Below are 14,410 nucleotides of genomic sequence, written 5' to 3' on the forward strand. Positions count from 1 at the left end.
AGAAGTTATTATTCCCATCTATTTGGCACTGGTGAGGCCTCATCTGGAGTACAGCATACAGTTCTGCACCTTCCCCCAGTATAGAAAGGATGTGGATGCACTGGAGCAGGGCCAGCAGAGCGCAATGAAAATTATTTGGGGGCTGGAGCAAATGACCTATGAGGAGAGGATGAGGGACTTGGGCTTATTTAGTTTGCAGAAGAGACGAGCGAGTGGTGGTTTGATACCAGCATTCAACTTTGTGAAGGGGGGGTCTAAAGAAGATGGAGGAAGGCTGTCCTCTGTAGTGGTGTATGGCAGAACAAGGAGCAATGGTCTGAAGTTACAGAGGGAGAGGTGTAGGCTGGATATTAGGAAAAAACTTTTTTCAGCAGAAGGGTGGTGAAGCACTGGAATGCTTTACCTAGAGAGGTGGTGGAATCTCCGTCCCTTTTTTAAGTCCCAGCTTTACAAAGTCCTGGCTGGGATGATTTAGTTAGGGATGATCCTGCTTCAGGCAGGGGGCTGAACTACATGACCTCTGAAGGTCCCTTCCAGCCCTAGGATTCTATGATTCACTTCTAGTTACCTTCTAGATAACAATCTGCTGGCCAGGTCCTGACAATTCTAGTATTATTCATCTTATTAGAGCTTCATGCTTAAGGCCCCAAATGTTTTTGTGCAGAAAATAGAACATAGCAGAGTCACCTGTTGGAACCAAACCACAAACAAGAAACATGGATCTGGAAAGAAAAACATATCTAAGGCATCATAAAGAGACGTAAGTGTTTGATCCTGACATCTAGTTTACAAGGGTGAATCCACATCGCTCTATAGCATCACACCAACTTCAACAGGACTCTGCATTGTCATAAGGGTCTGCCCATTTGGATCAGATGGCAGGACAGGTGGGTGGTGGCAGAAATGTTATAACACTGCAACTTTAAAGAAGGAAAGAAAGAATCATAGCTTCACAAATATGCTTGCTGCTTTAAAATACAAACAATTCTTATTGTTTCCAAAATAATCATGGATATAAGTTACTGTTCCTGATTGTTATATAAAAACTGTTTGCACAGATTGAAGGAAAAATAAAAGTCTGCTCTGCAAAATAAAAGTTTCTTGGTACAAAAATATTGGGTTCAGAGAATCTAAAATATTATCTTTCTGATCCGTGCTAAAGTTGAATGAGGGTATTGATGTAACGAAAATGGATGAAATAGCATAAGTAGATTTATCAAACACATTTTAGATCACTCTGTAGGTTTAAGCAACAGTTATGATAAGCAAATGGTTGGCAACAAATGATTTACTTAATGTAATGAATGAAGCAGGGGATTGCCAGAAGAGAAATAATGGTCTCATTGAGGCAGTTGACTCTTGTTCTGTAGACAAGTGTCAGAGCGGTAGCCATGTTAGTCTGTATCTGCAAAAACAAGGAGAAGTCCTGTGGCACCTTATAGCAAAACAGATTTATTGGAGCATAAGCTTTCATGGGCAAAGACCCACTTCGTCAGCCGCAAGGACTGGAAATTCCAGAAGCAGGTATAAATGAATATATATTATATAAATATTTATGCCTGCCTCTGGAATTTCCACTCCAAGCATCTGACGAAGTGGGTCTTTGCCTACGAAAGCTTATGCTCCAATAAATCTCTTAGTCTAGAAGATGCCACAGGACTTCCCATTGCTATTGTTCTGTAGAACTCTCTTCTACCCTTGTCTCTGAACAGAAATCCAAGCCACTTTTCACAGATGGTCATTGTAGAGGTATGTTTGTAGATTATAATTAAGAGAGATTCCTTCATAAAGGATTGTATTATGAACATAGGAATTTGGAGATGTGCCCTGACGGTGGGGGTTGGGAATGCTGGTTGTGTGCAGCAGCTTACCGCAGATGCTCTCCAGTTTGTTTTACCAAAAAAATTTAGTCCTTTCACATGTACCAGTTATTTAATGCACCCCAAGATCATTACATGTTGTCAGAAGTGCTGAATAAGAAGAAAACTGGAATGATTTTGAAGTTAATTCCTGTGTTAGCAACTGAACACAGAGACAGGGAGACACCAGAAAAGCATGTAGAGTACCAAGCATAGCAGCTTTTGCATGTATTTGGTGAGCATGATAGTAGCTTGACAGTCTTAAGAAAAGGTAGAGGGGAGCCAAAATTGGTGTGTTGCAACCACCTGCCATTCTGAAATTGTTGCAATGTTGCAGAGAATTGGAAAAAAAATCAAACACTTGAATTGTATTTAGCAGTCATGGGGCAGAGGAGAAAAATGATAAATTCTCCATCTTTTTGCATGTTGCTAGGGAGGAAGCATTGCATATTTATAACAGTTTGGAGAAGGTAAAAGTATGAAGTTAAATAAAATACTGACCAAATTCTGGAACATTAACAGCCAAAAAGAAACGAGAGCTTTGAGAGACAAAATTTTTTACATGCATGCAGAAAACTAATGACACTATAGAACAATATGTCACAAAATTAAGGAAACTTGGTAAAGCCAGTGACTTCGGTTTATTGACAGTCTTTGTTCAGAAATAGAATAGAAACACATTGAGAAACTGCTCTATGAAGGTGATAAAACTTTTAGAAAATGCTCTCAAAATATGCATGGCAGCAGAGACTGTGAAAGCACAAGCCAAAGAGCTGAATTCTTCAGAAGGGGTTATCCATGTATAAGGTATTGAAAACATAGCCAGACTAGGTCAAATAAAAAAGTGGAATCATTGTCTTTGAAAACCACTGTTAGGGGGAAGACACAGAAGGTAATGTGGAAGGTGTAGATCACACCATGACCCCAAACAATCAATGTGCTATCTTTTAGAAACTCCATCGTAAGTGTCTGGGAAATAATCATTTTGCAAAATGCTGCAGTTCCCAAATTGAACTAAGAACAATTCATTTGAGGACATACTGGGATCTGCTCAGCCTGGTGAGAAGGATAGGATACTGCCTACTCCAGCGAATGGATTAATTATTTCACTAAACCTGGACATAGGAGCTTGTGTTTATAATCTGTCTGAAAAAGATTATGAGAGACTAAAAATTAGGCAAAAACTGGTACTCACAACATAAAAGTATCTGATTATTCTGGATCAGAACATGAGTGAAGGGAGATGAATTACTAGCATCAACCATAAAAAACATGATGTACAGGCTCCTGTTCATTGTATTGCCAAAAGAGATTACACCAATTTTAGTCCTGGCTGTATATGAGAAGTTCACACTGGTACTATGGGTGCACTCACCTCAATATCATATTGAACCTGTCTATACGGCACCTTTTCTGGACTGATCATGACTTGCTTCAAGGATTAGGTTGCTCATGGTGTTAGCATACAAGTTGGATAAACAAGCAGATCACTCCAGCTGTCCATCTATGCCTCATTGTGGAATTTGCACTTTGCGATAAACTCAAGGCTATCTCATAGGCTGGAAAGGACCTTCAGAGGTCATCAAGTGCAGTCACCTGCACTCACAGCAGGACCTATCACCACCCCAACAAATTTTTTTTAAATCTATTTGCCCTAGAGGGCCCCCTTGAGGACTGAGCTCACAATCCTGAGTCTACCAGGCCAGTGCTCAAACCACTGCTGTATACCTCCCAAGGCTGAGGGTACAAGAATGGAAGCAATGCAAACAATACACAACACTGAGATGCTGACAGAATGCATGTGCTCCCTAGTCACCATGGAGAAAAGCAATAGGCTATTATGTATATACTTATATCTAAAAGACCTCAACTAGAGCTGCAAACCTCAAGCTAAGTAGGGAGAAATATTTTTAGGGTTACAGAATTGACTTTTGTTGGGGGTATTATTTTCAGTGAAGGTGTAAAATCTCATACGAGTAAGATTTCAGTCTCTGAAATGATGCCATGTTCCCAGTCACAGATGTCCCATGGTTCCTAGGAATGGTTAATTATCTTAGACAATTCTTACTGACACAATCTACCAAAACATCATCCTTGATAAAACTCCTAGGCTACATCTACACAAGAGGCTTTTCCTGGCAAAACTGGGTTTTTGTCAGGAAAAACCAAGAAGCGTCTCTATGCAAAATGTGCTTGGTTTACAGTTTGTCAACAAAACCTGGCACATCTGCCGGCAGCATTATATCTCTTCCAGTTCAGGTGTAATCCTTCTCTTGACATGTTCTGTTGACAAAATAGTTGTGTAGAAGCTCCAGGGTCCTTTTGTTGACAGACAGGGCTTCCGGTTCCCCAGGAAGCCCTGTTTGCAAGTTTTGCTGGGAAATCCCTTCCAACAGTCATTTCTATCGACAGATGCTTCTTGTGCAGATGTAGCCCTAGAGAATAAAAATGAATGATGGGGGGTGCAGAACAGCAGGAATCATAGGAAGATTTAAAGCAACAACTGATACAAGAATCAGTGTTGAAGTTCCATGTACCACAAAGCCCTATTCAAATTCAGCAGATGTTTTAACAGTCTGGGTTAGGTGCAACCATTTTAGAGATGCCTGAGTATTCTTGGCAACCAGTGGCATATGCATCCAAATCACTGACTGAGGCAGAAACAAGATACGCACAGACCAAGGAGCTTCTAGGAATATTGTTTACCTCTGAGAGATTCACTCAGTATATTTCTGGACAAGCAATGAAAGTTGAAACAGACCACATATGCCTGACAGTGCTATTTTGTAAAATATTAATAACCATAATGTAAGAATTCAAAGAATAATGATAAAGCTGGAAAAGTATAACTGGTTGTGACCTACATACCTAGCAAACTCATGCTCACTTCTGATGTGCTTTCCAGAGCCGTGGCTCTCACAAAACCAGACTTTAGAAAAAGTCTTGCAAGCCTATGTAGACCTGCCTGTAAAGTCAATTCAGATAATTAACAGGGCACTACAACACAGAGGAAATAGAGAAAGAGGAATCACTGGAAATATTGGCACTGCAGCTATGAACTTACTGTAATAGATGGGGTTATTTTCAAAGGCAGTAAGGTCATAATTCCAATAAACCTCTGAAATGAAATGCTATGGAAGATCTACAATAGTCATTTAGGACTTGAGAAGTGCAAACAATGATCACAAGAGGTTTGGCCCTGAATTAGTTATGACATCATGTGGTAGAAAACAGCTTTTTGTGCATGAAATACAAGCCATGCCAACAAACAGCCACTGAGACCTCATCCAGGTCTGCAAAGGTCTTATGCAAAGGTTGTCACTGACGTATTAATTGGAAATCAAACCTTTGTATAATAGTTACAGATTCCATATATCCAGAAATTTGCACACTGGACAGTACTAATAGTGTCAGTGATAGCTGTTGTGAAGGGAATCTTCTCCAGTCATAGAATTCTAGAAATTTAGAAATAATGGGCTGCAATTTTAAGGAATTTGCCATAGATTGGGATTTTCATCAGATAATATCAAGTGCAAAGTGAACTCCCATCAAATGGACATGTGGGAAGGTCTACATGGATAGTAATGAACTTTATGAAAGACTTTTGACAGCGGAGATGATTTGTATAATGCTTACTTGATTTACCAAGTTACATCTCCGGAGAATGGCTCTTCTCCAGATCAGCTGTTCAGGGTATAACCCCAGAGCCACTGAAACCCCTGACAAGGGAGAATAAAGTCTCTGCTCTGCAGCCTTGTCTGGGAGAGAGCTATTTTTAGCTCATGCAGTAAAGCACCTGGTTTTTGCCCCTCAGGTCACAGGTTCATTCATCCGTGCTGAGGACAGATGGCCTTACAATGGAAAGAAGTATCACATCTCATTTACCAGTTACTGATAATTTCTTGAAATCTCATAACAAGGAAACCACACAGATGATGAAAAAAATCAGAAGTGGTAACTGAAATATTATTTTTACAAAAGGTCCTGTGATCTCTTATCTTTCTGCCTACGTGATAGCATGTGCCTGAGAAATCACACCTCTAATACTTGGTGCCAAAGGAGCATCATTAAAGAACAGCTGCATCCAAAGTCTTATGTAGTCCAGATTGTCCAGGGAACACCATAATCAAGGGGATCCTTGAGTAATCCCAGAAAGTTCCAACACCTTAATAGTTGATGTGGACTGATCATCGACACACAAAGGAGAAACTGTCAAGGAACAAGAGAGCAACTCACACTCTAATGAGCTGATACTGAAAACATGAGAACAGGCAATTAAATATACTGAAAGTCATATAGAGACTTGCTAACCTACCTGAAGAAGAGGTATTTGAGGAAAGAGAGTGGTAAAGAGTGAAATGTTGGTAACTATCTTCTCTAGGCAGTTGACACATTGGATTTATGAAAATGCGCTACAAACAGAATTGAATGCATGTGTTATTAAATAGTTGTTAGCTGTTTACATGCATGTATGTGAGTTAATTTGTTTTTCTTTTAGAGGAAAGATATAGAAGCATGTTCGCAGATTATACTTAAGAGATCTTTCTCACAAATGATAATATTGTGAATGTGGGAATTTGGAGATGTGCTATGGAGATGGAGATTGGGAACACCATATGGATGCATACACCAGCTGCCTCCAGAAGCTTTCCAGCTTGCTTGGTTAAGGTATTAGTCCTTTCTTATTCATTGGTTTGTGAATGAACCCCAAGATTTTTTAAGGTAACTATCTGTGTGCTCCTCATTTTCTGTGTACCTTATTGAGAATGTTGGGGTAGGCATTGCAGAAGTGCTGAGCATTTGCAGCTGCAACTGAAGTCAATGAGAGCTGAGGTTTGAATAGAAAGACACTTATAGATTGCTAAGTACTCTGAAAACCAAGTTCCCAGTATCTTAAATTACCACTCCCCCCAGTTAGTGGACACCTGCAAATTTTATTTCTGTGACCATCTGTAAAATGAGGGTCATACCATCTTATCACTTCAGAGGTGGTGTGAGCAATTAGGTAAAAACAAAATATTGAAAAGCTGCTCAGCAAATGAGCCCCATGCAGCCTGTGCCCTGAATGAGGCAGAGTTCTGTTGGAAAAAAAGTGCTTGATTGTTAAAAGACTGTATCATAATTCAAATGCACCAGGGGCCAAATTATAATTGCACAGGTAACCTTTAGTCTGGGATTTCCTACCTTTGTGAGTGTTTGATTCACAGCCTCCCTAGTCTTCATTTAAGGTAGGTCTGTGTGTGTAATATGTTACATATATATTTCACAATGGCAGACCTCATAAATTCACTCTGGTCAGCAGTCAGCTGAAGGTCCTGGTCTCACATTTCACTCTTGACAGCCTCACTCTTCTCAGTTCTATTTTAGAGCTGATGCAAAGTGGCATGGGGATGCTTTGAGCTCACAATAATTGGCTACATTACTATTTCCATAGATTGTCACTAAGTTTTGAAACCTTCGCTGCCTGCTATTTCAGAAGATAAAGAAAAAATATGTTGGGGTCAGGCCATGTGGCCCATTGCTCTGCAAGAGAAGGGATTATTCCTTATAGTGCAGCAATCCAGTCTAGTTTTAAAATGCCAATGGACAGGGATTTGATTGGTTTTGGAAGATATTCTAGTAGATCTCATTAGTGAGAAGATATTTTGTTCTGGCCTCACCAAAACTTCCTTTAGCTTCATGTGGGGCAGCATCCTACATTTTTTTACTTTCTTATCAACATGAGCATGGTGTCAGAATGTAACCCTCAGTTTGTTGTGATTTCCTGAATGTTAAGGTTTGATCATGCTGGAAGGCGCACTTGGAACTGTGAGTTTCTTCACTTATAAAATGTTAAATAAGATTTATTCAGAGTTGCTCAGGTCCTTAACTCAAACAAGTTTTGTTTTTCTTCATTTACATCATTGCCTTGGTGTAAGGCTGGGAATGAGGGATTCAGTATGCAGGCTGCCCCAGGGAAAGAGGACAACCCCAGCCCTCTCTCACCACAGCAGCTTGGGGCCAGGTGAGAAGTGCCTGGCTATTGCTGCTGCAGCTGCAATGTCCCAAGTTGTGGGAGGGGTGCCAGGTCCCTTGGCTGGGGGACAGACAAACTCAGACAAAAAGATACACAAAGAGACAAACTTTCTGAAATACAGCACGTTTGCGACATTCGCAAGTGTGACATTCGCGAATTCAATTATTCGCGAGCAGCTGCTGCTTCCCCGGGGCTCTGGGAATGGGAGTGCCAGCAGATGCCACTTCTCGAGGGCCAGGAGCACCGGCAGCTGCCACTTCCCCAGCTCCCCATGGCCCTGCCGCCAGTCTCTGCCTCCCCAGAGCTGCCCAGGAGCCTGCTGTATTCGCAAAATTCAACATTTGTGAGGGTTCTCAACACTGAACCCTCACGAATATTGCAACCTTACTGTATATGGCAGATAGCTGTCCCTATCTCCACCCCAGCCCCCTGATGGCCCAAGGGGGTTATAGATGTCCTAGTCCCCATCTCTGGTCCCTTGTTGCACACCCTCCATGGTCATACTGCAGTATAACTGTCCCTCCTCCCAGACCCTTCCATTTCTATTTTATAGGAAACACTTACATTCCAGGCACATCTCATTGTACTGGAACAACCAAACCCTGACCTTACTTTCAGTCATGATAAGATGAACCTGCATACCAAATGTGGTGGTCCTAGCTCTTCTGATTTAGGAGGAGTTCTTGAACAGACGCACAAGCAGATGGCAGGTGAATGAACAGGCAGACACATAAAGTTTCTAAAATATACAGTAGATCAGTGTAAGTTATTTTATTTTATTGTTTATTATTTGCTACATCTAGGTAAAGCTAAGATGTAGAATTTATTATGCAAGAAAAATGGAAGAGCTTTTGGATTTCCCTTGCACTTAATTCTTCTTTCCATTTCCTCCCTTTGGGCCCCAGAATCTTTTCAACCAAAGGTGGTATCCCCAGGGCCAGACTGTCCTATCTGGAAATGTCTTGCTTGGCATATAACCTGAAGACAGTACAAACAAAAATTATTTCACCTTCCTGACTCCGTATGCCCAGTCCTTGGTTAGCATGGTATAGGCATTCTCTGTGGTGGCTCTCTGCCACCCACTATTGCTGGAACTAGGGCTATCACCACACTTGGTGGCTTGAAGTGGTTTCCATCGTATACAGGAGTTAAAGTTTGGTTCAGTGACTGTCAGAATCCCCATGATACAATTTATTCCAGCATCCCTGATGTCACCTGAAGATTCAGCTACTCTAGGGGATTCACTGCATCCAGCTAGGCCACCTTTAGGGTGCTTTGCTCCAGAAGATAAGTCCCAGGCTGCCTTAAAGGACCAGAGGAGCTAACATCATGGAGCCCCTTGATTAGTTTCACTGTTTTACTGTTTTACTACAGCACTGTGCACCAACACCAATGGTTAAAGCAGAGAACTGGGAGTCAGGCCTCAGATCTTATTTAATCCCTGATTCTCATGGTGGTCATAGGCCACGACCTTTCTGCTTGTTTCATCTCAAATGTGGACAATACTATTTACCTGCTTTTGTTAAGCTTTTTAACAGTGCTGGAAGAAGGATGCTGTTGAAGTGCACAGTGTCGTTGTTAGCTTTATTCCCAGTCTCTGCTGGCACAGAAATGTGGAATGAGGCCAATCCCAAGTGCAGATCACTGGAGCACCCTGCTAATTATATTTAATGACTACTTATATTCTTTATATAACATGCACAGTTCTAGGTAACCATGATTTCACTGTTTGTGTTAATGCTATCTGAGCAGAGTACTTAATGGTACCAGGTCCTAAAAAGGATTTAGACTCTGAGACATGTTAGCACAATTTAAACGAGAGCTGTAAAGGTTACATTGTTAAATAAAAAGTCATTCTGTCTGTATTTGTTACATAAGCTGTTTACATTTTACTTTGACATGTCACAGTGATGGGGTTCTTTCACCATGAGGGGAATCTCCTTGTAGCCACATCTGGTGATTAGCTCCACTCAGGTTTGAAACACTCACATTGTGCCCTCTCTCCATCCGGGATTTGGGGTGCTCGCTCTTTGTTAGTGACCTCTTTCAGACATGTCATTATAACCCTCCCCTCTGGGGTAACAGACTATCCAGGCCAGCTGTCTAGTGGGGTTCTCCAATGCTCCTGTGCCATTTAGCAGTGGCTGATGGGGTGGCAGACATACCCTCTACACTGGGATCCAAGCCAGGGACCCTATAACAAGGTCTACACTCTGCTGCCCTTTACTAGTGTTTCCCTGGGCTTCCTCCTATCCACCCCTCATGCTTTTTCCCACACCTCCTCTGGCATTGATCCTTCTTTTAGGCTTAGTCCTTCTCTGAGGTTTTCACCTCCCCTCCCTTCTGCCCCGAGACAGTGACCGCGAACTCTCGCCCTTAGGATGAGTGGTGCTGGGACGTCTTTTTTAGTGGGGGTGCTGAAGGCAGAAACCAGATACACTGGCTGGTGTTTCTACTACTTGAAGACAAGGAGTGTGGCAGCATCCCTAGTGCCTATACTGAAGATTCCTCCTACAAGCTCCCTTGCTTTATAGTCTGACAGCTTGGAACCAGCCGAGCTTCTTGTTCAGATGAGTCTGGCTTTCCCCTGAGGTGCAGCCAGCCCCTCTAATTGGCCCCTCAGGCCCACATTGACACTCAGACCGTGCTCCCCTGGAGCTTCTGGGACTGGCGTTTCCTTTATTTCTTGCCTGCAACCCTTCCTTTGCAGTAGACCCTGCTCCGCTTGCTTCTGGAGCTGGCTGCTGCAAGGTCCTGTTGCTCCCCATTATCCCATCCACAACTGCCTTTTGAGAAGACTGTGCAGAGCAGGCTTATTCCAACCCTGACCTGCCTTTCTGACTCACAGGTGCAGATCTACCCTTCCCTTTTCTGGAGGTGGGCCCCTCTACCACCACAGCCCTGCTGCACAGGGACTCTTCCTAGCTCAGGGGAGTGCCAGCCAGTCTCTGTCACCCAGCACTGATGTCTGCCATGTGCTCTACACCTCCCACTTCCACTCTCCTTTCTCCCCTCTCCCAGCAGTGGGGAGGCATCTTTGCCATGATGGTGGGGGGGTGTCTTTGCCGTGGTGGTGGTGGTGGGGCAGACAGCCCTTATCATCCTCTTGCCTCAGGGTCCTCCTTGCCTTTTGCAGGTTCCAAACCTGGGGTTCTCCTCCTCACAGTACCAGGACCTACAACTCCATCACTGCCACCTGGACTGGCAAATGACAGGAAAAACAGTAGAGGGTTTCCAGTGACTCTCACCATTTTATGAGCTTTAAAACTTATCCTAAATGCTCTAAAATCTGGTTAATCTGAATTGCTGGAAATCTGCCTCCTGGGCATGCAGAGTCACTGCTGACCCAAATTTGGAGTCATTTGATCCAGGGATCATCCGAAACTGGACTCATCTGTATATACAGAGAGGTACTAAATGTCTGGATGAATCACAGCCAGACCTCATTGTCTTCATTGAGACAGCTGATGCGAATTCAACCCACTCTGGAATGGGTTACCTAAGGAGGTGGTAGAATCTCCATCCCTAGAGGTTTTTAAATCCTGGTTGGAATGATTTACTTAAGGTTGGTCCTGTTTTGGGCAGAGGGCTGGACTAGATGACCTCTTTACCTATTATTTAAAATGAATGTTGTGAGGTTTAATCCACTTGCATTTAAAAAGTATTTAGCAATCTTTGGAGGCAAGGCACTAGAGAAATGCAAATATTACTTCAGAGTTTAAAATCACTTTAAGGTATGCTTAACTCTCTGCTGATAGAGACCCAAAAAAGTCCACCTTGCACTGCATACAGCAAATGCAGACTGACCCTTTCCTCTATTTAACATAAAATTGTATGCTTAAAATTATGGAAACAATTAGCAATTTACAGGTTGATAATTTCCTTTAAGGAAATATATCCTAAATTCAGAGTGAGTAGAAGTTATTTATTAATTAAATAAAGTCTTAGTCTATATTTGTTTTACATTTTTGTTTTTTTGGTCTACTGACTTGTAGTCAAAACAAACTTGTAATTATAATTTAAGAAATGCATAAAACCTGAATCTTCTGGAGCAAAGAGGAAATAAAAGCATACAAGGCAGTTTTGGCACAGAACAGCAAACTAGCTTGAGTTGCTTCCAACTCACAAATTTAGGTAAACACTGATCTGTGCTTGCATTGACAGGAATACACGTTCTATAGCTGGAGGAGATAAATGTTACCCTAAACTGAACCTCCAAGCAATCTGTCATAGGTTGGCTCATTGCCCACTCCAGCAAATAGATCATCATGATTGTGTTACCCACACACACTCTTTCCAGACAGCAGGAATCATACTGTCCAAACAGAGTAAAATCTGTCTCTTGTATGCTTATAAAATGTAAGGGGCTGATTCTCTTCTCTCTTTAGTGTATTTCAAGGCTAATCCAGTTGACTCTACAGGGTCACAGAAGTGTTAAAGCCACACAACTGAGGAAAGAAGCTGGCCCATGCATTACTATCCAACTTTGTGTTGCTATGTTTTGCTCCAGGATGAGTACCATCTTCCTCTCTTTACAACATGCTTAGGTTGTTTTGGGCACTGAAGTAATAAAAAATTAAAAATTATCAATGCTAAAATATGCAGTCTAAAAGCCCTGAACATCAGGAGGGAGTTTGCAACTGTATACGGAGCTTGTGGGATACATTTGTTTGTCATGATATTGTTCTGAGTCACTTCTGCCTATGCCCCTTTGGGCAAGCTTACACTGCAAAAATGATGTTCTGAATTCAGATACCTAAACTGCGTTATCTATCTTAGATTAAAATAGCAGTGAAGTCATAGCAACTCTGCTTTTAATTCAGGGTAGAGACTTGAGTTCAGCACTAGGCTGCCCTTTGAGCTGCTAGTTTAAGTCGCTGTGTCTGCACTACTATTTTAACCAGTATTAAATATTCACGTTAAATTCAAGTTAAGAACACATTCCCTTTCCACTCCGCCCCCACTGGAGACATACCGTTAAGCTACTGGGCAGAGGCAGTGGAGATCATCAGCATAGATCCTGGTGATCCTAAGGAAGGACCATGCCACCCAACCCAATGCTTTCATATCTCTTTTCTTGTCAGCGTGTCTGCAGAATTCAATGCATTTTCATCCCTGGTCCTCGCCCTTACTCTTTCTCTCCAAGTTGTTGTACATGGCTGCACTCTGGGTGAGGGTGTGATTTCTCTCTGACATGGATCATGTCCTGACCTTTCCAAAGAGCAGGAAGAATGACAGAAGATTGTCACTATAACAAACCCTCAGTGCTTCTGAGGGGAAGCTGCCACATGTACCAACAGATGTTTGTGGGAGGGGATCCTATGAGGTAGGTGGAAAGGGGATTTGGGCTACTGCCCTGTTGAAAAATCCTATACAATTTATCAGGCATAAACCCAATTTAGTACAGAAAGTACTCAGAACAAGCCGTTGAGTTTAATGGTGACATACCAATCTATTTATTTGACAGAGAATTAAACAGTATAGCTACTATACTGGAAAACTGCACAAATTTATAGCTAAAATCTCATTCTTCATTACGTATGGTAGGTTTTCTTCAGAAAAACAGGGACCTATGAAGGGATCAGTCATAAGGTGGTGCTGAAAGGGGGCAGGAGGGAGGAATCAGAAGGAAGAATTGGAAAAAGGTAGCTCAGTAGGGATTGGGGCCATACAGGTACAAACTCTCAGCCTAGTCCATAGTCTTCCCATATCCTGCACTCCCTCCACCCTTCTCTTATCCCTAATGCTCCGTGTACCTGCACTCTGACAGTTCCATTAATTTGAAATGCAGAGCAAGATTTGGTCTCCCACAGTTTGGGGCTGTGTTTCATCATTTGTAAAACAAGTGTGTTCCATAGCTTGTTTTTAGTTAGGCAGCCAGATCAGGCTCCCTTTGTGTTTAGGGGAATTCTGCATAGTGGATCAGTATGAGAGAGGTAAACAGAAAACTTTGACTGGGAGTGGAGCCATGTACTACGAATGGCATTATGCAACTGGTGTGGACAGCATTATGTCTTCTAAATTAGAACTACAATGAATTGCTATTGATACACTGAAGTTTCCAGATGCATGTTTTGTCATAATAGAGCTCTGAATACATTCCTATTATTTACAATTCATAAAATAATGTAATAACTATTACTAAAGTCATCAAACTACAAAAATTTTTTAAAAACCTTGATAAGGCTCTCAAGATACTTGCATAAACAACCCTAGGAGACCAATAATAACAGAGAGGTAGCTGTGTTTGTCTGTATTCTAACAAAACAAACAAGCAGTCATGTAGCACTTTAAAGACTAACAAAATAGTTTATTAGGAGACCAAGGATGTTTGTCCCTCTGAAGTAGTCCCAAACATGGGAGGAACAGTGTCTACTACAGCTGACATCTAAGAAAGTTAGACTATGTCTACATGGCACTCCGCCCAGTGCCACTTCTGGCAGAGGTATGCAAAAAGAGCTTCTTGGGATTGGAAATGGTGTGCCATTTGCACACTCCTGAAGCTCATTACCATAGCCCTGCGAGAGTTCAGTAT

This window comes from Carettochelys insculpta, chromosome 6 (genome assembly GCF_033958435.1).
Source record: "Carettochelys insculpta isolate YL-2023 chromosome 6, ASM3395843v1, whole genome shotgun sequence".
Lineage (NCBI taxonomy): Eukaryota > Metazoa > Chordata > Testudines > Carettochelyidae > Carettochelys > Carettochelys insculpta.